Genomic DNA, 24,397 nt, shown 5'->3' on the forward strand with positions numbered 1-24,397 from the left:
CCAATTCTTTTCTAATAATCACAGTCTCTCTCTCTCTTATATATATGTATATGACATTAAAAATTGTCATAATCAGGCTGGGCACAGTGGCTCACGCCTGTAATCCCAGCACTTTGGGAGGCTAAGGCGGGCAGATCATGAGGTCAGAAGTTTGAGACCAGCCAATGTAGTGAAACCCCATCTCTACTAAAAAAAAAAAAAAAAAAAAAAAAAAAAAAATAACCAGTCATGGTGGTGGGAACCTGTAATTCCAGCTACTCCAGAGGCTGAGGCAGGATAATTGTTTGAACCCGGGAGGCAGAGTTTGCTGTGAGCTGAAATTGCTCCATTGCACTCCAGCCTGGGCGACAAGAGTGAAACTCTGTCTAAAAAAAAAAAGAATCATTATTGTTAAGAAAACTCTAATAAATAGAGCCAGGAAATGCCAAAAGCAAAGGGTTCTCACATTTGTTTTCCTGATTAGGAAAAATATTCTACTAAAACCACAACCTTGCACAAAAACCATCACTAACTTACATGAAAGGAAATCTACCCAGCAACCACCTGTCTAACCTCAGACTGGCATCACTCTTGTTATTGATCTTTGTTGTCAAGGATACTTATTTCAAAGCAGTCATGCAATCTTTAAAAACATTTGTCTTCCTTTACCTCCCTGAACGTGTACATAGTTTACGGTCACACATGTATTATCATTGCAATGCTCTAACCCCAAAAAAGCACTTTTTTTTTTTTTTGGTTGTTGTTTTATGGAGCCTCTCTCTGTTTGTTATTTAAGTTGATACATATGGTGCCAGAAATGAAATCTGAAAGACATCACTATCAGAAAGAATTAGGGATCTTGCTACAGGCGTGCATTACTCGTTTGACCCCTTTGAGTTCTCTGCTTTATGGCTCACATTTTTCTGTCTGAATGGGTCTTCTCTTGGGTTGAGTTTATGTCCTTGTTGTAGAGATCCTCAACTTCATTTCAGATCTGGTTGAATAAGGCTGGCTTAATAAACTTGCATCCCACTTGGACTATGAAAGACTATTTTTTCGTGTTTCCTGGTAAGTTATTTGTGGTATAAAGAAAAGTGTCTTTCTGAATTGAGTAATCTTAGTTTCCACAGAATTTACATTTTATTTGTGAGGCATACCTTCTGTTCTGTGCATGTAATTCAATATTTTGTTAGATCTGCATGACTAGGTTAAAATTTTTGTGAACACTCATCTTGATTTTTTTTAATTTAGTTTGACTTTTTTTTTTTTTTTTTTTGCTTGTTTCTGAAAATATTCTAAGAGCAAAAATAAACATTCTGGATGGTGGGCTCAAGAAGCTAATTAAAAACCAGGGTGGTTGCCACCATCTAAAACTCTGGTTTTAACTCCTAACATTCCCTAACAGGATTTATATGATTTTCTTTGCTCTCAAGAGATTAATAAGAAACATTAAGCCATGCCAGGTTTTCTGGGACTCCAGCTGGCTACCTACCATGGCCCATTCTTGCGTGCATTTTAAAATGATGGACAAATTACACCAAGGAAACTTCAGAGCTCAAATGGTCATAACTTGAAAATCCAGCAATTATAGAATTAACAGGTAGAGTCCTCTAAGTTCTCTATCTCTCTGGTTTTTGTTTGTTTTTTTCTGCCTACTTTGAATCTGCTTACTTTCCCACTGATATTAAGATAAAACTCACTGTTTATGGCATTCTAGTTAAGATTTTTTTTTTAAGGTTTAAAGGGCTTTCAAAGTAATGGTTTTACAAATTACAACAGCTCTATGGTAAGCAACAAAGTGAATATCTTTTAGAAATAAAAATTTAGGTTTCCCTAACTAGTAATTTTGTATGCTGATGGGAGACTTCATTGAAAAATTAATAATCCGAAAAACTAGGTAAGTATTTATGAAAGTTATAAGTTAGGCTCTCAGACCAAGATCAAACAAGTCAAAATCTTGAGCAAAGAGGTATAATATATATCTGTCCAGGAGAATTTTTTTTTTTTGCCACACAGAAAAAATAAAAAATAAAGAGCTAGAGGAAATTAAAAAACAAGTAACATTCCTTTTTTCCTGCATTTGATAACTAAGCAAAGGAGACAAGTGAACAAAAAGTAGATTTGTCACTAATTCCAGGCTACTTGGACATTTTGTTTTTCTTCACCTAACTAAAAGGTTAGCATTAAAAATTTCACCCTATCATCATTTGAAACTATAAGAGAAAAAGAAAAAATGTTAGAATTGTTTTTGTTTTTGTTGTTGTTTCTTTTGTTTGTTTGTTTTGCTGTCATAAAAACAGCTTTTCCAAAATTTCAAGTCCACAGGCTATTCTCCTGCTCAAGGTACTATCTTGTTTACATTTCTCTATAATAGTGGTGTACAGTCATAACGCTGGACACACCCTTCCTGTTTTGGATCAAATTTGAATACCATTTTTATCAGGTTTGATTTCTGGATTATCTAAATAGGCTTTTCATGAGGAGAAGCGATCACAGTATATGAGGTTTTCCTTCATCTTTTTGGTTGCTGGCCTAAGAAACAAAGATTTTACATTTTATAAAGGTAATTTTCTGTCTTGTCTTTATTAGGTTTTTTATTATTTAGGAAAACTGACCTTTAAAAGAGCTAAAAATTTTATATTCATGTAAATTCCTATATTGCTTTTGAAGTATTTTGAATATCACTCTGGTTGAAAGAATGACTATTATTTCACAGTTACCTGTTTTGACCAAGTGTTTTGAATGTTTTAACATCTCTGGGGCTTTCCAGGATCAAAACTTATGTCTTTTGGCCCAAAATTAACTTTGGGATTTTTCGGTTGGGCCCCTGGGAAGCCTCAAAGAACAGATATCTCATCTTTTAGAGATATTAAATGATTAGACTTCTTTGGTAAATTGTGTGGAAGGCATTGCCAAATGATAAATGATACTAGATCTTTCAGTTATAGTATGGGTATGTTATTAATATGTGTTCTAGGAACTGTATACATTTATGAAAATCTAATATACTATCAATCATAATTTTGATTTTTATGTTAACTCTTTTCTAAAGTTGTTTGTATGTATATGTTATTAGTGTAAATATTCTAAAGTTTATATGAGATGCATAAAAGTCTGATGGTCCTGATATGACACTGTCAGTCATGATTCTTGTTGCTATCCTTTAATTCTGCACATGAGAGAAATAATTACTTTTTTTTGTCAATTGAGAACTTTCATCAGATTTTAACCATGGCTATTGCTAATTTTTTGCCATCCGCAGTTATTGTTTTGAATTCTTTTCTAAAGACATTTGCAATTACCTATAGTTAATTTTTTATGAAAAAAACAGATTTTTAATAACTTAAAGACAATATAAAAATTTCCAGAAGTCTGATAAAGATATTGTTGAGTTCATAAAACTTCTAATCAAGATTAAGCAAAACAAAAAAATTACAGGAAATTAAGTAATTAATAATGATAGATTCTAAGACTTTCATTTAAAATATTGTTGGTTACTTATTTTGTTTTTCAGATTTAAGAAAATTTTCTCTTATAAACTGTCTATATTTTATAACAATTTTTAAAAGTATGCTTTTGTGAACAAAGGTGAAAGTATACACTTTTCCTCCCTACTTAATTTCTCCAAAATTCAGAAATGATTTGTGAGTATTCTTATTTTTTATTTACCTAAGTTTAATAAAAATATGCTCTTTCTTTATAAGCAATATACATTTGGAAACATTTATTATATTACCAAGGCTTTAAATACAATGCCATATTTAAGAATGTGAATAAAATTCCTGGCTACAAAAATTATCAGACTTACAATTAATGAATACAAATTGTCACTTCCTGACAGGCCCAAGAACTTTAAGACTATAAGTAAAATCTAAAGTCTACCTTGGTTTGACTTCCTAGACTGAAGAGATTAAATATGAGATTTCTAAATTTAATGTAAGGGAAAAAAAGTTATGTTTCTAAAAAGAAAAACTATAAACCATTTGTTATTGGAGTGTACCCTGGTGCATTGTTTTCAGGTTCTGGTCATCTACCTGTAGACTGGACTAGATCCTCAATTCTCCTAATTTCTTCCAATATTTTGCTACAACTCCAACTCAAAACAAGAGCTGCTCTATTCCCAAAGCCCTGTAAGTTAAAACTCATCAAATTTTAAGAAACAAGCCTCATGCTTGATGTACGAACCACATAAAAAGTTTACCAAACTTCCCTATGTCATAATTAAGGACATTCAAACTATAAGCCCAGAGAAATAAATGTTTTTACACTGTAGACAGATTTTTTCCAAAATGTCAGAATGAGACTTCATGTTTTACTGAGATTTTTACCCCTTTTAATGCTATCTTTTCCACTTGACAAGAAAATGGTATAATTGAAATATCACAATTAATAGCTTCTGCTGCTAACTTAACAAAACCTAAGCTTAAAAAATTCTGTACTATATATTTATTAAATAAGAGCATTTATTTGCTGTCACTAATACCACATGTTGTACCTGGATAAATTCCTCTGGGAAAGTTAAGATCCATATACACAAAATAAGAAAACAGGTCACATGGTTACAATGGTGACCTAATTTCCTGTGGTCATTTGATTTATTCAATGATTTGTTTTAAGACTAAATTTATGGCTCAAAATTATTTTGCAAACTGTAATTGTCATATTACTATTAATTTTATTTGTATTTCCCCTTTAAATTCATTTAAATTAGATTATTTCACCCTTAAATTTTTGATGAAGTATAACTCCTAACAAAATAGGACTAGCTCAGCACATTGAGATGAAACAGATAAAACTGAACTAATCATGAACTCCCGGTAGACTTAGCCTAAGAGTCACACCCTTCAAACCTCCCTTGTTGCTCAAATGTGGATAAAAGAATTTTGACATCGACACTTAGTCACCGGTAACTTTCCCCAATGTGGGATGAGACCAGCATCCTGGATAGGTCCATCCCAGCATTGAGGGACATGAAAATCTAACTGCAAAATAATTGGTCAGTGATGCTTCCAGAGAAAGATCTTGATCAAATGGAGAAATGTGAAGTTTGTCAGAATAAAAGTGGAGTCACTAATGCTAAGAAAACCCTGACAAACAGAGCCAGAGAAGGTCATGAAGAGACAGTTCTCACACTTATATACATGATAATAATAAATATCCCACAAAAATCATAACCTTACACAAAGGCCATTACAACCTTACACAAAAACTTTTGCAAAGACATCTGACTAGCAACTACCTGTTTAACTTTAGACTGGTGTCCCCTTTGTTATTAATCTTTGTAGCCAAGGACAATTATTTCAAAACATTTATGCTATCTTCCTCATTAAAACAACAACAACAACAACAACAACAAAAACCTTTGTCTTCCTTTATCTCCCTGAATGTGCATATGGTGTGATATGACATGCATATTCCGATTGCAATGCTATCTTTCCAAATAAACAACCTTTTATTAAGAGAAATTTTTTCCTTTTTGTTATTTAGGTTGACAACATATACACACAATTTTCATTGGTACTCTTTCTCTGGAAAACCCTGACTAATCCCAGTAGAAAGGAAAAAAAGAATATTGAAAGAAGTAGAAAGTAGCCAATAACATCTAATGCTGCAATAAATGTGGTTACAAAAGCAATAATTGCCAAAGGTGTTAGAACAGAGTGAGGGAACTAATAAGGAGCCAATGAGAGAAGACAAGGTAAGAGGTAAAGACAGCAAGTGTAAACAATTCTGTTAACAAGTTTATCTTGTCATCCTGAAAGAATACAACCTTCGTCACAATAAAAAGTCTCCATCATCTCCACTGTCTGTTGTATTTGTCACTTTATTCTCAGCACCAAGGAAACATTTAACATACACTAAAAAGTATATTTTATAACACTGTAATTTTTACATCACTCTGTTCACACAATCTCATTTGCTTTTCAATAACAATATCAAAAATCTTATTCTCACCATTTGTAGAAGAAAATTGAATGTCAGGGAAGTTTAGACCCAAAACTAGTTAATTGTGCAGTGTGGGATGAGTTCATTTTTATAAATCTAATTAAATGTTTTTCCCATGTAAACATACAAACATTTCAAGTGAAAGATCTTTAAAAGTCTGTTTTCCTAAAGGCCACGTACAATAACATTTAAAAATTTCAAGTGTAGTAAGACAATGATGCAAATAATATACTATTTTGCTATACTCATGTGCTACATAACATTTTAGTCAGCAATGAACCACATATGAAATGGTGGTCACATAGATTATAATACAGCTGAAAATTTTCTGTTGCCTAGTGATGTTGTAGCTGTCATAACTTCATGGCCCAGCACCTTCCTGAGATGTCTGTGGTGATTCTGGGTGTCTTAGTTCATTTTATGTTACTCTAAGAGAATACCTAAAGCTGAGTAATTTATAAAGAAAAGAGGTTTATTTGGCTCAGGATTCTGGTGGCTGATAAGTCCAAGACTGGGCAGCTGCATTTGGTGAGGGCCTCATGCTTCTTCCACTACATGCCAGAACACAGAAGGGGAGTGAATGTGTGCAAAAATAATTACACCAGGAGAGAAGAAGCAAGAGAGAAAACCAAGATGGCCAGACTCTTTTAAACTACTCACTGTTGTAGAAGTTAATGCATTCCTGCTAAAGTGAGAACTCATTCACCCCCACAGGGGGACATTAATATATTCATGAGGCATCCATCCCCATGACCCAAACTCTTCTCATTAGGCACCATCTCCCAACACTTCCACATTGGAGATCAAATTTTACCATGAGTTTTGGTGGTAACAAACTACATCCAAACCATAATACTGGTATAAACAAACCTACAGCACTGCCAGTTATACACAAGCACAGCACATACAATTATGAAAGGCATGCTATATTTGATGATGGTAAATAACTATGTTATTGGTATAGGTGTTTACTGTACTATATTTCTTATTTTTATTTTAGAGTGTAGTCTTTCTACAAAAAAAAAATATTTAACTGTAAAACAGCCTCAGACAGGTCTTTCAGGAGGTATTCCAGAAGAAGGTATTGTTAGTATAGGAGATATGAAAATTCCATGCATGTTATTGCCCCTGAAGTCCTTCCAGTGGACCAGATGTGGAGGTAGAAAACAATAATATTAATAATCCTGATCTTGTGTAGGCCCTGGGCTAATGTGTGAGTTTGAGTCTTAGTTTTTAACAAAAAAGTTTGAAGAGTGAAAATAATGAACTTACAAATTAGAAATGGGAGCAAGCTTATAGCATAAGGATGTAAAGAAAGATAATAATTTTGTACAGCTCTATAATATGGTTGTGTTTTAAGCTGTTATTACAAAAGAGTTAAAAAGTTAAAAAATTTATAAAGTAAAAATGTCACATAAGCTAAGATTAATTTTCTATTGAATACAGAAAAATAAATATTTTAATAAATTTAGTGTAGCCTAAGTGAACACTGTTTATAAAGTCTAGAGTAGCATGCAGTAATGCTCTGGCCCTTCACATTCACTTACTGACTCACTCACTCACACCACTCACTCACTAACAGTCCTGCAAGTCCCATTTATGCTGAGTCTCCTATACAGGAGTACCACTTAAAAATATTTTGTACCATATTTTTACTGTGCTTTTTCTATGTTTATATATGTTCAGATATACAAACACTTACCATTGTGTTATAATTGCCTACAGTATTCAGTAGAGTAACATGACATCCAGGTATTTAGCCTAGGAGCAATAGATGACATATAGCCTAGGTGTGTTACAAGCTCTATGGTTGCTCTATGGTTTGCATAATGACGAAATCACTTAATGATACCTTTCTCAGATCATATCCTGTTCCTGAAGTGATGCAAAACTCTATTTTAATATCTGAAGTAAATTGTCTACATATGCATTTATGTATTTACATGGGTTTACCTGTATTCTAACTAAATGAATTAAAACATTAGTTTGTCCTACTAAGGAGATGAAAAACCATAAAAATTACTTATAGCATATAACAGAATGTTTTGAAATTTGTATATATTGTGGAATGGCTAAAACATGCTGAATACCTCCTGAAAGACCTGCCTGAGACTGTTTACAGTTAACTAATTTTTTGTAGAAAAAGTACACTCTAAAATAAAAATAATAAATACAGTACAGTAAATACCTAGACCAATAACATAGTCATTTATCCTCATCACATTTCATGTGTTGTGCATAATTATATGTGCTATACGTGTGTATGACTGGCAGTGCTATAGGTTTGTTTACACCAGTGTTATGGTTTGGATGTAGTTTGTTACCACCAAGGCAACAAATAACTTGAGTCAGAAAAAAAAATGTTGCTTGTCATACAACACAAAATTAGTACACAATATACAACGTTATCAAATATTTGCTTAACCTATTTTAAGACTTTTTAATAATTGCTTAGGAAATACAGTATAAAATTAAGTAACATGAAGAAAAGACTTTTTTATTTCTTTCTTTTAATTGATAAATACAAATTATTTATTGTATATCGCAGAATGTCTTGAAATATGTATACATTGTGGAATGGCTAAAACATGCTGATTGGTATATGTATTATCTCACACAGTATTTTTTGCAGTAGTAAAACTTAAAATCTACTCTTTTAGCAATTGTCAAATATGCAATAAATTTTATTAACTGTAGTAATCAGGCAATACAATAAGTCTTTGGGACTTATTCCTCCTTACTGAAATTTTGTCTCATTGACAAACATCACCCCAATGTCCCTTCCTCCCCCCAACCCTTAGTCGCCACCATTCTACTCTCTGCTTCTTTAAGTTCAGTTTTTTAAGATTCTCCATATGAGTGAGATTGCAGAATGTTTGTCTTTCTGTGTCTGGGTTAGTTCATTTAACATAATGTCTTCTAGGCTCATTCATGTGATAAATAACAGAATTTCCTTTTTATGGCTGAATAGTATGACATATACATATCACATTTTCCTTACTGATTCATCCTTTTATGGACACTCAGGTTGATTCCATACCTTGGCTATGGTGAATAATGGGGCAATGAACATGTGAGTGCAGCTATCTCTTCAACACAGTGATTCAGTTTTTTTAGTGTATATTCAGGAGTGAGATTGCTGGATCATATAGCATTTATAGTTTTAATTTTTAGTGGAACCCCCAACAGTTTTCCATAATGGCTTTCCTAATTTACACATCCGCAGACAGTGTACAAGGATAATTTTCTGAATATTATCAGCTCTTATTTCATAATCACACAGTGCATGTGTAAACTTAAATCATACATTTGAAATGAGACAAAAATGAACTAGAACACTTCATAAGTCAGAGAAAGTGAATTTATAGATCAATGTGTTTAATGAGTCTTGTATTAAAAATGTATGCTGTATAATATCAATTCACCATTTGAAACATTTAGATAAAATAAAATGATAATAACAACAATAACAAAAATACACTTTCTGTACTATAAAATCTGGCCTACATTAGAGAGCTCTAAGAAAAGTAATAAAATATCCTTCATCCTCAGATGCTTCCAAACTCATAATGAGGCCAATTAATCTCAGCAAAGTTTTGTTCAGTTTCAACTGAAGGCAATGAATTGAGTGATGTAAAAAGAATGATAGACTTTTCTGCCCTCCAGGAGATCTCAACTTACTGACAGGGGTGTGGGAGGATAATAATGCAACTAAAAACTCTAATGAGCAACGTAGTGGCACAAAGAAATTTCAAGATGAGGACAAGGAGGGTGAATTTAACTCTTATATGAGTGGTTCAATATGGAAAGGTCTTATAAAGTGACTATTTTCGTAGAGGATCTTGAAAAATAAGTTGATGTTTACTAAGCAGATATTGCTACAGTGACGTGAACAGAAGATGGATGCATCGTCTTCTAACAGAAGAGAATAGAATGAAAAAAATCAAGTTGCAAAATAACCTCTAAAAACCAGGGTTGTCTACTGTAGCTTTTGGGGAATGTGTGTTGTGTGTCTGTGTGTGTGTCTGTGCACGTGTGCGTACATGCACAGCATTCTGCTGGGTTTAACAACTGTTGTCTGTGTTTAAAACTATAAAAATAAAAAACAATAAGATTTATTATGTTTGCTAAGTTCTTTGGTATCATTGCCCACCATCTCTGATGTTACTGAATGCATATTTGGGATGAGATGCACAAAACTGGCTTTTATATATAAATTGATTTCAGCTTACCAGAATGTTTTCCTTTATGTGTGTGTCTGTGTTTACATGTACCAGGGGCAGAGAAGAAGTAAAGGAAGGAGTGGGAAGACATAACATTTAGCATTGGGGTCAGGTACGTATAACAGAAAACTGTTGAAAAAATACAAATTAATTTTTCAATCACATAAAAAATATTCTGAAGTTAGCAGTCCAGGGCTCATATGGTGGTTTCTAGAGAGATCCAGCATTCTTCTATCTGCTTTATTGTATTTATAAATCAGCTTCAAAAATATATTTTTTAAAAAAACCTCTTGATCCAAAAAGTTTCCTGAAGCTCAGTCATCATGCGTATTTGACAGGCTGGAAAACAAAAGTTTAAAAAAATAGAAAGAAAGAAAAGAAGCACAGAGGTGCAAATTTGTATAAGAGAATTTTTAGAATACCTATCTGAGGTATGAGGTAGAGCTTAACTCCAGAGGCAGGTCTCTGACACTGGACCAAATTGAGAACTAGGTCTAAAACAGGTCTGGGACAGAAGCACCTCCTCAGAAGACAGGCCCACCAGTATGTCATGTCAGTTTGTCATTGCCATGGCAACACCAGGAACTTACTGCCCTTTTCCATGGCAATGATTTGACGACCCAAAAGTTACCACCCTTGTATCAGTCAGGGTTCTCTAGAGGGACAGAACTAATGGAGTAGGTATATATATATAAAGGGGAGTTTATTAAGTATTAACTCACACAATCACAAGGGCCCACAATAGGCCATCGGAAAGCTGAGGATCAAGGAGAGCCAGTCAAAGCCCTAAAACTGAAGAACTTGGAGTCAGATGTTTGGGGGCAGAAGCATCCAGCATGGGAGAAAGATGTGGGCTGGGAGGCTAGGCTAGTCTAGTCCTTTCATGTTTTTCTGTCTGTTTTATATTCGAGCCATGCTGGCAGCTGATTGGATGATGCCCACCCAGATTAGGGGTAGGTCTCCTTTCCCAGCCCACTGACTCAAATGTTAATCACCTTTGGCAACACCTTCACAGACACACCCAGGATCAACAGTTTGCATCCTTCAATCTAATCAACTTGACACTCAGTATTAACCATCATGACCCTCATCCTAATAAGTTCAGCATAAACTTCCCATTAATTTGCATATGATTGGGAGTTGGTATAAATGTGATGGCAGAACTGCCTCTGAGCTGCTTCTCTGGGCACACTGCCTATGGGGTAGCCCTGCTCCACAGGAGCAGTACCTCTGCTGCTGCTATACGTTGCCGCTTCAGTAAAACTTGCTATTTAACACCACTGGCTCACCCTTAAATTCTTTCCTGAGTGAAGCCCTAATTTGGGGGCATGCCCATCCTCCACCTTCTAGCAACCATGAAGTGATGAAGACAGTGGGAGTTAGGAGTTCCCAGACTCTTGGCCTGAGGAACAGCCCCCTATAGTTGTAGACCTGTTGCCATCCGAATTTTTTTTTGGTGTCTCCACTACTTGGAGGCTTTGCTGGAAAGTCAGAGCCTCTGAGGTGTCCCCTTGGGCAATGCTGTTTGCCACTTTCCTTCCACCCTTCCACAGTCAACATTTATTTAGCCCCTCTCTGCCCAATCCTTGCCCTCTAAGGAATTTAGGCTCAACATCCAACTCTTCATTTGTAGCTCACAATGCACTTTTGTAACACATTGCCCTCTATATGTTATAGAAGGTGGAAGATTAAAAGGAAAAAATAACAAAGGCCCAGTTGCTTTCCTTCTTGCTAGACTTAGGAAAAGTTCTGCCCCTAATAAAAATTGTTAGTCATGGAGACAATGAGAAGCACCCCAGAGGACTTGTCACTAGTGTATCCTTTAGGCTTTTGGAGCAAATTCAAATTCAGTTTAAAGAAAAGTAAACTCATTTTTCTATTGCAACACCATTTGGATTCAATAAAAATTTGAAAATCAATAGATTAGTCCTAAATATGGTTCTATATGATATAATGGCATGTTACTATTTGACTTACTTTGTAAATAAAAAGGAAAATGGGAAGAGGTCCCTTATGTACAGGCTTTTATGGCCCTTTACTGGCTCACATTACTTCCGGGCACCAGAAATCCATGCCTAAGGGATGCCTTCCTAGCTGCTCCCTTTGAAACGCCGACACCCTCTGCAGGGTCTCCTCATTCCTCCAATTCTGAGGGGGGTCCAAGCAGTTCTTTAATGAAGGATTCCATCCCAAGGTCATCAGAACAACCTACCCCTTAATCAACTAGCCCCAACCTGTACCTCCTGCTTTCCAAGAAAGTAAGACCAACCAGTATCACCAGAAGTGGGCCCCATATCAGTCCCTAAAGTCAAACCTGTGTCCCTTGTGGAAGGTAGCTAAAGGAAGTGAGGAAACACTTGAATACTTATGCCATTTTCTATGTCTAATTTAGCTGTACACAAGGAAAAATCTGGACAGTTTTGAGAGAATCCAGAAAAATTTATAGAGGAGTTTGTTAAGTTTACCATATTCTTTGATTTAACTTGTCATGACTTACAAATATTGTCATCTGCTTCCTATGCTGTGGGAAATAAGTAAAGAAAAAAATTGTGTGATTAAGCCAGTCAGTTATGACAGGTTAGATAAATAATTCAGGGAAAATATGAAAATTCCTCTTTGTTTCAGGATCATTTGATTGAGGCATTCAGGGAATATACTAATGCAGACCCAGACTACCCAGAAGGACAAGCTCTCCTTGGGGATACATTTATTTACTCAACCTCCCCCTGACATTAGGAAGAAGCTACAAAAACAGCAATAAGGCCTCAAACACCTGTGAGCCAACTCTTAAATGTAGCCTTTAAAGTTTATAACAATAGAAATAGGGCAAGAGAGGAAAAAAAAATAGCCAAAAAGGACAATTGTAAACAGTTAATTTAAGTCACCTACCCTCTCAGGGTTACCCATCTCAAGAAAATATAGCAAAATCAGCATCTGGAATGCCCAGGCGAATGTCCCTGACTCTCTGGCCCCTAAGCCAGAATCACTGTACTTACTATAAGCAGGGTGATTGGCAATGGGAATGTCCTAACTCTCCCTGGTGAGAGAGAGAGAAAAAATAGAGCTCCCCATCAATATTAGAGCTGACCTTCTTGCACTAGTCCCAAAGAGCTGCCTTGCTCAAGTAAGTGTACTGGGAGTCTTGGACCCTTGCCCCACAGACAGCTTCCCACAGTGGCAGACAAGCAGCTGGACAAACATGTTTCTTTGGTGTCTCCACTGCTGGCTGAGATCTCTAGTGGCTTGGCGACTCCAGAGTTTTCCCTTGAGCAATGCTGTTTGCCCCTTCCTTTCCTTATTTGATGCTATGAGATCTTTTTCCTGTCTCTTTCTGTTTTCCATAACCACTGGGACAAATAAAATTTGTCCAGGTAGATGGGTCCCAATTTTTTAATTACTTGAATTCCGTTTTCTTGTATACGTCATTTTATTTAATGTGCTTGTTTAGGTGTATATACAGGTATTGCAAAATGTCTTGTGTCTAGCTAACGTATTATCAAGTTGGCTTATAAATAAAAGAGCATGCATAAATTCAATAAAACTAGTCAAAGCTTATTAGCTTGAAGAGAATGTTGTGTTCTGAAATTTAACATTGAGATAGTTTACCTAGGTATTACCGATGTTCATAGGCTTCCAAATGGTTAAAATGGCTTTACATGGTGACTAGTTTTGCATAGTATCTTGGTTCTTGGAGGTGATCTAGTTATACCTGTCAAAAGTGAAAGTGGAATAGATACTTTGTGAGCTTGCTGTGTGGTTTAAAGTCTTAAAAACAACGGAAAGGCTGGGTGCAGTGGCTGACGCCTGTAATCCCAGCACTTTCAGAGGCCAAGGCGGGCGAAAAAACTGAGGTCAGGAGTCCAAGACCAGCCTGGCCAACATGATGAAACCCCATCTCTACTAAAAATACAAAAATTAGCTGGACATGGTGGCATGCACCTGTAATCCAAACTACTTGGGAGGCTGAGGCAGGAGAATTGCTTGAACCTGGGAGGTGAAGGTTGCAGTGAGCTGAGATCTCACCACTACACTCCAGCTTAGGTGACAGACAGAGTGAGACTCTGTCTCAAAAATAAATAAATACATAAATAAAAATAAATAAATACATAAAAATAAAAAGACAAAATAATTCTCATCTATAGAATGCCAATGTCTGGTGGGCAATTCAAAATTCTTACTTCCTAGGTTTATATAAAATGTACCAAAGAATTGTATTCTTTATGAGGAAAAAAATAATTTTTGTCTAATATAGAAATTATTGAAAGGCAGTTTCAAAATATGAAAAAACTGGTGAATAGAAAAGGGAGATGTAAAGAATGTTATGTATAGAAAATGTATTTTTAACAAGGAATTGTATAAAGAAAGAGTAATTTTAATTTATGTCCTAGAGTAAAATGGCTGATTATTTAAGAAAGAGGTAGTATAGGACAAGCCAGAAAGTTCAAGCATGTTGTAGATGGTCCATGTCCATAATGATAAGATTTATAAAGGGGAATTTATGAAAAGATTCAAAGGAAATTATCTACTACCGACTTCTTAAAAAATGGTCCATATTATCACAACCAAGTTTTCTTAAGGTATTAATTTGCTAAATTACCAGAAATTTTTATTTTCAATCCTGTAATCTATTTTTTTAAAGCTACTCAGATTCATGTAACCTCCTTCACATTTTGTCATCAGCTCTTGTGAATTTTTCTTCTCTCATTTATGACTGCTCTTGTAGCCTGATGCTAAAGTGTTTTGTCTTAAAAGTCAGTGGGAGCAGTGTTTTCTCCAAGTATAGCTTAATTCTCATGTTCTTGGTTTTCCTTGATGTGTAATCTTATTTTGGCTTTTGGTTTTTGACTTTTATTTCACTTAGAAGCGTTTTGGAGGCTGGGGGGAGCTTGCCCAACTCTATTACCTTTGTCTAGGAGGAGGACATCTGTTTGGTCTGTTGGGGGTTATAGGTTTTGATTTTTGTTTGTATTTTCCCTTTTTGTCAAGGTGTAACAAAGGCAGTGTCAATGGCTAACCTTTTATACTAAAAACTTGGAACAGAGGTAAATATACGTTGGCAACTCTTGCCTCTCCAGGGGTCACTGTCTATAACCCTGTAAGATCCCAGAATACGAGAAGTAAGTGAGCAATAGGAACAATTCCAGCCCGAATCAGAGCAGCTATAAGACTAGCAGTGTCCTGAGGTGACTTTGTCTACCATGAGTCAACCCTAAGGAACTTGACTAAAACCTTGGAAACCTCAGCCACCAACACAAATCTGGCACTAAAGGGAATTCAAGAGTCACTAGACTCTGGCGAATGTAGTTCTTGATAACAGACTAGTGTTGGATTATTTACTAGCTAAGCAAGGTGGAGACTGTGCAGTTATTTGTAAAACCTATGCACATATATTAACAACTGTGGACAAGTTGAGATTAACATTCAAAGACCTATGAGCAAGCTAGCTGGTTACATAGATATAACTAGGGCACTGACCCCAACTCTGTCTGGTTGACAATTAAATGTACCTTCCAAGGTCTCTCCTAGGACCTTTAATAGCTGCCTTGTTATTACTAATCTTTAGCCCTTGCTTGTTTAACTTCGTAATAAAGTTCGTGTCTTCTAGATTACAACAGTTCTAGGTAAAGACAACGCTGACACAGGCCTCCCAACCCATCCCACCTGCAGACCTGGAGAATAAAATCATACTGCCTCTGGGACCCTTAGATTAGGTATCCAGAAATTTTTACTCCTTCGATGCTAGGCAGGGCTTTTGCCCATAAACTCAGCAGGAAGCAGTTACACGATATGGACTTCCGCCCTTCTGCAGCACTCTTAAATTTAAGGAGGAGTTTCTAATCTCTGAAGAGGGTGTGAGGTAGGAGGTAGAACTCAACTCCAGAGGTGGGGCTCAGACAATGGACCAAGTTGACGACTGGCTAAAGCAGGCTGAAGGGCCATCTCCCCATGAGACATGCATACCAGTGGGCCATGTCAGTTTGCCATTGCCATGGCAACATCTGGAAGTTACCACTCTTTCCCATGGCAATGACCCATTGACCTGGATGTTATCACCCTCATCCTAGAAAGTTCTGCATAAACCATTCCTTAATTTGCATATATTTGAAAGTGGATATAAATATGACTATAGAACTGGCTCTGAGCTGCTACTCTGAAAACACTGTCTATGAGGTATAGCCCTACTTGGCGTGGAGCAGTACCCCTGCTGCTGCCATACACTGCTGCTTCAATGAAAGTTGCTGTTTAACACCACCAGCTCGCCCTTGAATTCTTTCTTGGGTGAAGCCAAGAATCTTCTTGGGCTAAGCCCTAATTTGGGGGCTTGCTTGTCTTGTATCACATTCGTACTTCTATTTCTATCTCTTAGTCATATTGACTATCTAATGCAAAAGACACTCTAAAATGGATCTTTTAGGTTTGAAAATGTTTGCCTTAGAGAAAAATATTTAAAGAAGATCTATAAAGGAAGGAAATATAGTATGGTAACATTTAGTATCTGCCACAAATGTATTATAGTAAAAGAATAAATTAGAAAATAAGCAAGTGTGAGAATTAAACATCAGTAAAGGAAATTTAATATTATTCCATCTATCTATCTATGAAATTTTCATCTTCATTCCCTTTTATGTTGCTGCTTACCACTGGTGAGAATATTTGATTAAAGAGGCATAGAGTTTGTTAATTGAAATAAATGTTGAATTGTCTTCTGGGACAATTTCTTAGTCTGTTTGGGCTACTATAATAAAATACCATAAACTGGATTACTTATAAACAACAGGAATTTCTTCCCATAGTTCTCAAGTTTGGAAAGTCCAAGATCAAGGCACTGGCAGATTTTGTTTCTGCTGAGAGCCCGCTCCCCTGTTCAGAAAAGGCATTTTCTCTCTATGGCCTCACATGGTGAAAAGACAAAGGGGCTCTCTCAAGTCCCTTTTAGAAGGGCATTAATCCCAACCATCTGAATCAGCTCTTTGCAGGCAAGAAAATAATGTGATGGTTTTAGATTTGAAAACTATGACAAATATAACACTGGCTCTATCTATATACAAAATATCTTACTTTGTGTCATCAGAATTAAATGAGTTGCGATGGCCAAGGCATAATACGCATTGCCTCACTACTTCAGCATGGAACTTAGATTTTAGCAAAATTACTGTGCAGTAGGAAGGACTAAGAAGATCTTGGAAAATGAGAGATGGAGGACTAGAAGGAGTGACAATTAGAAGGAAAGAGAGAAATTTCCAACTATGTGAAGATGGCAAGAAGTGGCATGTGTATTAGTGATGATATAACAGCAAAAATTATTTTATCCTGTAGTTAACTTTACTCAAAGCACTTATGACATTGCTGTCATAGTGAGATCTCATATGTTTACCCTGAAGTCACTGGAAGTGTTTGAGCGTTATAGAAAAATAGCAGAATTTAGATTTCTATTTTAGAAGACTTATTCTGGTGGCAGAGTGTATAATTCATGTATTTTGAATGAGTAGACACTGGATGCAGGAAGATGGTAAGGAATCAAATTCAGCAATTCAGGAAGAAAATAATGAGCTCCAAATTAGGGCACCAGTATTGCAAAGGGAAGAATGGAAGTTAAAAACTCTTGTCAAGTTGTATCACTAGGATTAGCAAGTAATTGGCTGTGGAAATTTGAAGACAATATATCTAAAAATTTATCTAAGGGTCACAGGGTAGAAGACAGCATTGCTCTTCAAGATAGAGAACACACTGGAAAGAAACATTTGTCAGTGAAAGAGGTACAATCAATCTGAGTCATATTTATTTTTAATTGTTTGCTAAATATCCAAATAGAGGCATTCTGTAATTACTGGAGAAAGAAATGTAACTGTCGAACTCAGGTTAGAAATATAGATATTTTAAATGTCTCTGCTAGAAGAACAGATTGTTCCTGGAGGTCAATGTCAAAGAAGACTATGTGGCAGAGAAGAAAAAAAACTTAACAGGAGCAAAGCCTAGAATCTGGGGAAATCTTTATTAGAAAGACAGAGAAAAGAGAGCTGCAAAGAAATCGAAAAAAGGCAATGAAGCAGTCATAGGAACAATATGGCATAACATTTTAAATTGGCATAACATTTTAAATTTTGAACATTCTGCCAATTCGTACTTTTTTTCTCATTAAAAGAAAAGACAGATATAAGTAAAACAATAATCATGATTGAATCTTTGAGGATGCCTGATTGTATGCCTCAAAAAATGACGACTCTGGATATTTGAAAAGATAAGGAAAATCAGAGGATCAGAGGACAAGTTGTTATGGGATCTCTGGGTTGTCGCTTTTCTGGCCGGAAACCTCTGTGGCCGGTGGCGCTCTGGCCCTTCTTTTGCTTGGGCGCACTTGGCTCGTTCTGCCCATTCAGCCTGGCAGGCTGTGCTCAGCTCATGATACTGGCCTGGATCCCACACCTGCCAAGGATGAGCCAGGCATAGAGCGGCAAGGGGTGTGTTAGCGAGCGAGCATAGGGTCTGGCCACTGTGCACAGTCAGGCATCCTAGCTGCTGCAGTGGGGCAGGCAGCTCCAGGTGCGCCTGCAGCAAGTGCCAAGCAATGGTGCGGGCAGCAAGGGGCACCTGCGGGCCAGTGCCAAGCCATCCTCATCCCCGCCTCGGCTTCCTCTCTTGCACTCGTCCATGCCCAAAGTTTGGAGGGGGCCTAGGCGGCAGGGGGCTGTCGTGTCAGCGCTGCCCCAAGTTTGTGCACACCCTGCCAGGCTGTGACAGTGCCCAGGCACAGCTTCGACTCCGCTCCAAGATCAGAGCGGTGTCGGGAGTGGGGAGAGGCCAGGCAGTGGAAGCAGACACCCCCAAGCCTGCAGCGAAGGGGGACCCTTCGCGGGACCTCGATGGTGCAGACTGAAGAGACATCTAGGTCCGTGTCTGGGAGGGTAGCTGCAGCTGTACCCGGGGAGCTCCCACTCCACCAACTCAGAAAGGTCGGGGCACCTGCTTGTCCCCGGCTACTGCTGGCTCTATAGAGCACGCAGCCCCAGCTGCGCTTCTGAAATCCAAGCCGGCGCCAACCTCGGGGAGAAGCCAGGCAGCGGGATTAGGCCCTTCTGAGCCTGCGGGGGTAGAGGGGTCTTCCCGGGCCCCCAAGAGCACAGGTCTGGAGCCCGAGTCTGGAGCCGTGGCAGGGTGGCTGCAGTGGCACCTGGGAAGGGCGAGGGTCCTGCCTGCTCCATGGAGCGTCGTAGCCCTGGCCGTGCTTCCCCATTGCAGCTGGTGTCTTGGCAGCGGCCACTTTAAATGGGCCGCTGCTGCCATCAAAGTGACTACAGGTCAGGGGCCACAAGTATGACTTGGTGTTCAACAATAGGAACAAAGGCAAGTCCCCATTCCCTGGTCTACCCTGCCTTTGCAATGACTTTTCTTCTAACCCTTTCACATTTCATTGTCAAATTTCAAAGTCCCAGAAAAGGAACTGGTTGCCCATCTGTACAATACATGTCTGCTCTATGACTGCTCAGACAGGGACCTGGAAAAACTGGCTCCCTGTGGTTCTGAAGGCAGCACCGCTTCCTTTGTTACTGCACACAATGGGGAATTCCACATGAGGGAGATAATAATGTGTGAGGGGTGTAGACAGAGAAACTAGGAATGTTAATGATATGCTGAGTGTTTATAATGTGCCACACACAGAGCTGCAGGATTAACATGCATGCTCTGAGATAATTATCATAATTTGTGTGGCTTTATTATCCTCAATGCACGCAAAAGGAAACTGTACTTTAGAGGATTAAATACTCTTTCTAAGGTCACACGATTTATAAATGGAGCAAGAATGAGAACTCAGCAAGTTTAGCTCTGTATACAAATTAGACCCTATTCAGGGCACTTAAACTTTAACAGTTCTCTATATGATTAACTTGCTTCTGATAATTCAACTAATTAGTGACTGAATTGTAACTAAAAACTTGTTAATTAATATCAGTATCGGGGGTATATAATAAAATGTTCTCTACTAACTAATTGAAAATAAGGGAGTAAGAACTAGTGCTCAAAGTAAAGTCATGAATTAAATATTTAATGGTTCTGGGCATAAATAGGTCTCAGGATATTAAGTGAGATTTGTCTTTAGCTTTATAATTTTGGTCAATATCAAAATAAAGAAGTCAGGAGAACGTAAGTTCCTCACCTAAGTTAAGGGCATATAAAAGGAAGTAAGAAAATTGATTAAAGAAGATTAAATACTGGGCATTTACTTTGAATGCTTGGTTGAATGTTAAGCACTTTTATTTTCTTCCTTTTATTGAAAGTGCAGGTGTGTACTTCCTTCCTGTCTGTCTCCAATCAAGTAAAGGACTGATTTAAAGAGAAGTGTTTCTAAAACATGACCTGTGTCCAGTGGAGATTGTGGAATAAAGAGATGAGTGCCAGACCCACCCCACTGGAGCGGTCTATACATAAAGGACTTGATGTGGTTACCTGTGATAAGAGGATGCAGAGAGCAGCTTGGCCTTCCAGATTCTGGCAGTTCTTCTGAAGACTCAGGTGGACCCCATGGAAGTTAGCTGAATTTGAATTACCTAGAAAATACACCAGCCCAAGTAAATCAGCTACCAATCGGAGTCATGATATCAGAAAGACTACTGGGGAGTGTGTGAGAATGGTCATCCAGAAGAAAATGAATCTCTTGTGTTAGAAAGAAATACGGTGGAAGTTTTCCAAGACAGCCTCAAAAATTCACAAAAGAGCTTTATAAAGCAGAACACCGAAGAGGTTTCACACCTCTTTAGTGGAACCACAGGATCCTTACTCCTCCTTCCCTGTGCTTTCTTTTGTCATTTTCGGACCAGGAGATTAAAAGCAAATAAGGAGAAAAAGTAAAGGTGAAAATGAGCTAAACATGATAATCCTATCATGCCCACTCCCTCCCCACTGCAGTCTCATAAACCCAAGTCAGGAACAACTGAGGTTTGAACATTAGACTTGACTGTGCCTCTTTAACATCTGTGACTGTTGCAGTGTGTTAGTAAATGAGGGTGTGCAGAAAACTCAGAGATATTCCTGAGATTCTGAGGAATCTCAGGGTGATTTGACGGAAGGTGATTTGACAGAACACACTTAAAAGACAAGTGAGTAAAACAAAAATTAAATTTGACTTCTGCTAGCTTACTTCACCTCGTTCAATAAGTCAGCTTTAAATATGAAAGAACAACTGAAAAAGACAAACTGGTTCTCATTCTGTGAAGTATGACCGTAAATAAACTGAATTTGTAAACATATTTAAAGAAAGAATAGGCCAACAACGAGAAATGAAGATGGACATGCATGAGATAAAATATTTACAAATGATATTAGAAGACAATATTTCTAAGAAGATAAGAGAGAGAAAAGATGGGGCAGGGGTATGTAATTAAATAAATAATTAAATAGAAAACTGATTATATCTACATTTTATCAAGTGCTTACTATGTGTGAGGCACTCTGCTATGCATTATGATGGAGTCACTTTTAAAGCTATGAAAAATAACACAAAGTAATTATTCTTATTCCCATTGTACAAAATAGGAAACTGAGTCACAGAGAGATAAGCCAGAGTGAAGGCTGGTAAATGTCAGCAGAGATGCATACAAAGAAATAATAATTAAAAACTTATTTTTTGAAACAAACTACATGAGTGCCAGGTCTTAAGAGAACAGAATAGAGACATTGAATTCTCCTAAAAAAGGATTTAGTTTGGCCTTTTGGCCAATGCGTTTAATCAAGCTAACCTCATTTTTCATTTCACTGAGTCTGTTGGAAATTAAGCTTGATCTCATTAATGTTGTTTAAGCTGAATACTTTTGGTGAAAAAATAACTCCATTAAGCCATAAAGACACAATTAGTGAAATGTATTAAATGTGATTACAATGTGACAGATTATTTCTATAAACATACCAAGCTTATAGACTCCAATGAATATTGAACTTTACAATATTAACTTTGGAGGAATAGACCATATTGTAATGAAGCTCTTCTGGTTGAAAACTTTTTTGTCTTCTCTTCATTTTGAATTCAGTTCAGAGTGGTTTTCAAGGCATATTAAAAATATCTTTCTAGAAAAATAATATTTAACCCAGAATTGTCCTGAAATGCTTTTTGTGTGTTTCTTGAAATTGAATCCATTTTTTACTTAGAAAACTATGTAAATATTGAAGGCATTTATAAGACTGATATGTGCTTTCTAAAGAGATATTTAAGAGAAATATTCCACAAATAGTTTGAACAATGGTAGCATCATCAATAGAAGCTTATAGCCTACCAGCTAATTACTCTGAAAAGAAAGCACTCAGAACGTATTTGAAAAATATCAGCCATGGAATTTTATGTTTAAAATTTAGCAATAATTTACTTATTGAGTAATATTAAAGGCATGCTTATGCATCTAATAATAATGGATTGATTCCAATCAAGAGCTTCGCTACATTAAGATTATAACATTAGACCAGAAATGTACTTTGAGTTCACATATCACATGTATAAACAAACAAAATCTTGACTTTAGAAAGGAAAATGTTATGCACTATTGTGGTGTCTGCAGAATTACATGCAATTGCACACAATTGGCAACAATTTGGTGAAATGTGAAACTACTGTAGCTTTATTTATGACCACTTTGTGAATATCATATGGTCATTTTTAAGAAGAAAAAATGACACATGGAAAGTTGAATGGCAGAAAATGCATAAAACATTTAAAGGGTGATTGGTTTGTGAGACAGATTTATGGATAATTTTCCTTTTCTTTTTTTTAATTTTCTTTCCATATTTTTCCTCATGTTTTGAAATCTTTCAATGTGGTCCAGGATCATGTACTACCAAAATGAAAAAACATTAATATTCAATACCCAAATAAAAATAAAAGGGATGTAATTACACAGGCTGTGACTACTAGGAAGTGAAAAAGTTGAGGGCCACTTAAAGGTCACCTATCACAGTCTGTCCTTTGGCACCCATGAGTCATGTCATTCCAATATCCAAAATATATTCAGACCCTTCCAAGGTTTTCAAAAAGTCTGCTCTAATTACAGTATCTGCTTAAAACTGAGAATCTCATTTTCTATATTACGTCTAGACGTGAATGAGGCTTCCTGGTTCCTTAACTAGTTCTTCTTGAGTTAAGTTTCACTTGTTCCCTCCCTTTGAAATTAAAGAATATTATGTACCTTTAAAGTCTCTCAATAGAAAGGGTGGAATAGACAGAAGATAACTATTCCAGACAGTCTTGGAATAGAAACAGATGGAAACACAAAGGAATCACTTTACAGATGGGAACAGCTGAAAGCACAAAGGAATCACTGACTCATGTCAATCCTGGTATCCAGTTAGGCAAATGCTGGAAGTTTTTGAATAGGATGTAAGTCCCTGGAATAATTCTCCATTGCCTTTGTGTTACCCTTTGAATTCATGATTATGCCGTCTGAGTTATCCAACCTTCTCCATGCTTCCTTTTGCATGTGTTTGCTGCTGAGCAGGTCTTTCTGCCTGATTTCTGCCAGTGTTATTCAGAAGGTCCAAAGGACTCTTTCAGTCTGTGCTGTTTCTGTCTTCCTCAGTAAATGCTAGTGATATTTCTGAATATCTAATTCTTCCAACAATGTGTGTGTCTTCTGTGAGCCTTCTTGGGAAATACTCCATTAGACAAAAACCTCAACTACAGGTCTTTTCTTCCTACCTTTGCCTTCTTCTGAGATAGAATGCCCTTATCATAAAAGCCCTCATGTTGAATTGACAGGGTCTATGATATATACCTTATACCTTTAAAATCTTAGGAAGATTTCTGGTTTTGGCTTTATTTTTAGACCATGTTTTTCTTGCAGAGCTCTGGATTTTATCTTTGCTTGGAAATCATGTCTTAACTTTATTATCAGACAGCTTCTGAAGAGGCTATATGATAATATATTGATAAAAGAAAAACTTCAGCTGAATTAAATTTAAATGAGTTTAATTGGGCGATGAATGATTCATGAATCAGGCAGTCCCCAGAATCACAGCAGATTCAGAGAGACTCCAGTGATACCTTGTGGCCAGAACAAATTTATAGACAAAAAAGGGAAAGGACGTACAGAAATTGGAAGTAAGGTACTGAAACAGCTGGATTGGTTACAGGTTGGCCTTTGCCTTATTTGAACACAGTTTGAACACTCAGCATTGTATAAGTGGTTGAAGTATGGCAACTGAGATTGGCCAAGACTCAGCTATTGTTACAGGTGCATACTCCTAAGTTAGGTTCTCAGTCTTGTCTACTT

General features: G+C 36.8%; 1 long non-coding RNA gene across 1 annotated transcript in view; it reads left to right on the forward strand.

Moving 5' to 3' along the window:
- LOC134730443 (uncharacterized) overlaps nt 1-21,536 on the forward strand; it is a 400,466-nt gene extending 378,930 nt beyond the window's left edge. The window contains exons 6-7 of the long non-coding RNA XR_010112205.1: nt 10,203-10,260; nt 20,428-21,536. This is a non-coding gene — a long non-coding RNA (uncharacterized LOC134730443). The remainder of the gene's footprint in view (nt 1-10,202; nt 10,261-20,427) is intronic.
- Nucleotides 21,537-24,397: the final 2,861 nt, after the last annotated feature.

This window comes from Pan paniscus, chromosome 4 (assembly GCF_029289425.2).
Source record: "Pan paniscus chromosome 4, NHGRI_mPanPan1-v2.0_pri, whole genome shotgun sequence".
NCBI lineage: Eukaryota > Metazoa > Chordata > Mammalia > Primates > Hominidae > Pan > Pan paniscus.